Below are 4,471 nucleotides of genomic sequence, written 5' to 3'. Positions count from 1 at the left end.
TATAAAATATGGAATATCAATTGGTTTCAAAAAAAATATTTATTTAATTTATTAATGATAATAATATTCTTTGTAAAAAATATTAATTATATAGGTAATTTTGATTTCTTTAAAGCTCGTTATTTGAACAAAAATTCAAAAAATTTCGTAAGTAAAAAAAATAATAGTTTAACACATTATTTACGTTATAATTATGAAATATTGTCTTTAAACCAAAATGGTTTGATATTTTCAAATTTATCATATAATACTGTTTTGTATTTCAATAATGTATATTTAAAGAATCTGATTAATAATTTTTGTTTTTCAAAAGCTTTGGAACATTCTGTTAAAGTACCTTATCTTTTAGAGAAAAAGAGATGTTATAAATATTTAGATACAAGTAGTTATAGTTATTTTTATTTATTTAAATATTATATATCAGCGTATGATATAGTTTTTAAGACTCAAGTAGTTAGTAATGATATTAATAAAAATAATATTGTAGATTATTCAAATATGTTTAAAGTGAATGGTAATTGATATTATAATGTATATACTACTAATAATCGCTGATTTAGTTCGTTTAATTTGAATGAAGAAAATGATATAATAAGTGTTTTAAAATTTAAGAAAAACAAAGAAACGTTAGCTTTTGTTATTAAAGATAATTGTAAAATTACAACTATATTCAATGTGAATGTACAAGATTTATTTAAGTATTTTTATATACCTATAAATAAGAAATTGTTTGCAAAATATAGATCGTCATTGAGTATGAATGAACGTGATAATTTAAAATTTAAAATAAATTTAATTAACGTTTATTCAAATTATTCAAGTAAAAAATAATTAAATATAAGTGTATTTTATGTAATATGATAAATATTTTTTTATGTTAGAGAAATTTTATTGCGATAGTGAATGTATTAATACATTAAATGATTATAACGATAATGAATCATGTATTTCAGCTTCTCAATTTCGAGAATTTGAGTTTAACGAGTTAAATCCTAGGTCAACAGTAAAGTCTGTTTATGTGGAAGACGTTTTAGATGATTATGAAAAAATAAGTTTTGATCAAAATAAATTATTATTAGAAGATGATTTTTATAAAAAATATGTATTAAAGGGAACGTACGGTGATAGTAGATATATGACTTATAGCAGTTCTGTGGCAAATCATTTAAGTAAAATAAATAGTGTACCAGGTTATAATAATGTTTTTGATAATTTGTACGGTAGTTTTTCTTTTGGGAAAATATTGATTAGTGCGTTTTTAAAAAAGTCAATACAATTACCTTTTTTTGGTAAACGAAAAATTAAACAGTTGTATACGAAATATCCTCTAAGTAAATATTTATTGGAAAATAGAATTTTATTATCCCGTTATTTTTATATTGCAAATAATTTTGGATTATTTGATAACAACGTATTAGATTTAACTAATAATTTAAAATTAAATGAAATTATTTCTAGTAGTGTTTGCACAAATAAAGAAAAAGAGAAGTATGTACCGGGTTATAGTGAATGATATAATACGATATATTGATATCGATTAAATAACAGGATTTTACGGAAATATAATTTTATAAATTTTATTGATGTTGATTTGCACAGAAGTATGTTTTTAGAGAAAAGATTTTTAGTAAATCCATCTATTAATTATATTGGTTGGTTATTAAATTTTTTTAACGTTAAATTTAGTACTTCTAGTAATTTGGGTTTAAAGAAGAACATGAGTAGTTTCAATAGAAGTATTGAGCATGATATAAGTTCTATTTTAAATATTTTAAAGGAAGAAAAAAGTATGAAAAACTTATTTTTAACCTTTTGTAAAAATAGAAAAAATTTTCATGTATATTTTTTTTATAAAAAGTTAAAACTTGTTTTGGCTTTTTTAACTTTAAAAAAGGTTTCTTACGAGAAAGAATTAAAGGATTTGTATGATGATAATAATACAATCGCTAACACTTCAAAATATGAAAGGTATAAAGGAGTTAAATTCAATAAAAATGATTTTATTGAATTTAAGGATTTATTGTTACGTAAGAGCGAATTTTTTGAGGAAAAGCTAGAGGAAAGTACGGATAATGGTATTGACAGTGGTATTGATAATGAGATTAATTCTGATATTGATTGATATTATTTATCGGCTGATTTTGTACGTGGGTCGGGATCTCTAGAGAGTCTTTTCGATATTAATATTAAAGCATCCGAATTAAAAAATATTGTGAATATAAATGATTTGGATTGATCAAATTCTGATGAATTTATTATTAATAATTATTGTAAGTCTTGTTCCGAGTTGGAAGAGATGTATTGCGATTTTTTAAAAGAAAGCGATGCAAATATTAATAGTCAATTAGAAGAAGAAGACTTATTTTTTTATTTTTGAAAATAAAATTTAATACTGATAACAATGCATTTGTGTAGTGTTACAAAATTGTATTTGAGATGTAGCCAAGGGGTAAGGCATTGGTTTTTGGCACCAACAGCGTAGGTTCGAATCCTATCATCTCAAATACAATTTTGTAACACTACACAAATGCATTGTTATCAGTATTAAATTTTATTTTCAAAAATAAAAAAATAAGTCTTCTTGATAATATAAATGATAGTATATTGTATATATATATATAAAGAGAGATTTAAGTGTAATAGGCACTATAAATAATAAATTCAGTTAGATTTGTGTTTTTATGGAAAATTTGGAGTTTTTTGTTTACTATCTTAGGGTATTTATATTGTATGTATTTAGTTTGATAAATATTATCAATATTTTTGATTATGTAAGTTTACATATTGATCATTTGATCTCTTATACTTATTTATTTATTATTGATTCTTTATTTTTAACAAAAAATTTAATTGTATTTGTTATTAAGTATATTAAGTTATATCATAGTTGATTTGTATTTAACGAATTTTTTTTTTGAATTTTTTTTTTTGTAACAATTAATTATGTAATGATTATATTATTTTGTTATTTTAATGTTATTTCTTTGAGTGAGACTATTGTCAGCTTATATACTTATATTGAAACTCAGTACAATGATTTTTATAAAATAAAGAAAATGGAATGGAACATTCTATTGAATGCTAAAGCAGATTGGCTTCCAAAAATAGTAATAATGTACATATATAAGATTAAAAAAGTTTATACGGTTGTATACGTATTTGTAAGTAGAGTGATAAATAGGTTTTTGTTTTTTGTGGATAAATTTGGGTTTTTACTGATATTAATTTATATCGTTATATATGTGTTTATATTTTATTACCAATTTGATTGTTTTTCGTCTTTGATAAATGTTGTAACAAATTTTGATTTATTATTGTTTTTGAATAGCTGTATTAATTTAGGTAACTGAATCGATATTGATATTGATGAGTTATTAAAAGTTATAAAAAGATTTTTTAAGATTTTTTTTTAAAAAAAATTTAGCCATCCAAATATCCATTATTTGTTGATAGGTGTGTGTATATACTATAGTGTATGAAATATGTAAATTTATTTACAAATATAAAAAGTATTAGGTATGAAAAAATGATTTTTAACTAAAAAAGACAAAATATATAAACGTATAAAATATGGTAAATTTTACGCATTTTACATTAAGTGTTTTAGAAAAATAAGATATAACTATTTCTATACAAGGAATGTTTATATTTTAAAAAATTATAATTTATGTTGTGAAACATTTAAAAAAATATTATTATTGGTACAAACAGTGTGTGCGAAAATTAAAGTATACTCTAAGAAATTTATTTTTGAACAGGTACCTGAGGGTTTAAATAAATTGCAAAAAATGTATAATTATTTGTTAAATTATATAATTTATTTTATTAAAAATAAATTATATACATATGTTTGTTTTTTTATAAAATTTTTTATAATTTTTTATACTTGACCTTATTTATTAATAATTCATTTTCATGTGTGGATTTTTTCAAAGGTTTATTACTTTGTATTTAGACACAAAGTCACTGAAACTAGATTTTTTAATTGATTTAAAAATAATAATTCTATTTTTTTAAAAAAGACAATAGCTGTAATTGTTATGTTTTACATAAATAATTATAATTATAGGCTTTGATTTAATAATGTGATGAAGCTAATTAATATTTTTTGTTATTTCTTTGAAAAAAAAATAATTTATTATTGATTTTCTTTTCGTCATTTTTTATTTAGGAGTGATACACCGATGTTATGATTAATAAAATGTAGGAAAATATTTTATATATTGTATGATTACGGTGAATGCAAACGATTTATGCAAAGGTATTATCTTACAAAATATTTATTAATACCTTTGTTTGTATTTCAAGTAGCTTTAACATATTATTTATGAGCTCCTATTGAAGTTATTAAATTATATTTATTAAGTGAATGGAGGTATATAAAATGAGTTTATGCTCGTAGGTATGGGCCATTTTTGGATTATGAGATAAAGGACGCATCTTTGGATTTTTTATTAGACCATTTATCACG

The 4,471-nt window shown here is 21.2% G+C and overlaps 1 non-coding gene across 1 annotated transcript; it reads left to right on the top strand.

Moving 5' to 3' along the window:
• Positions 1–2,432: 2,432 nt before the first annotated feature.
• On the top strand, positions 2,433–2,503 carry Trnaq-uug (transfer RNA glutamine (anticodon UUG)). Its single transcript has one exon. It is a non-coding gene; the product is annotated as a tRNA-Gln (tRNA).
• Positions 2,504–4,471: the final 1,968 nt, after the last annotated feature.

This window comes from Schistocerca gregaria, unplaced genomic scaffold (assembly GCF_023897955.1).
Source record: "Schistocerca gregaria isolate iqSchGreg1 unplaced genomic scaffold, iqSchGreg1.2 ptg001332l, whole genome shotgun sequence".
Taxonomy (NCBI): Eukaryota; Metazoa; Arthropoda; class Insecta; order Orthoptera; family Acrididae; genus Schistocerca; species Schistocerca gregaria.
The sequence above is the reverse complement of the archived record's forward strand: the minus strand, read 5'-3'. Positions and strand labels throughout refer to the sequence as shown.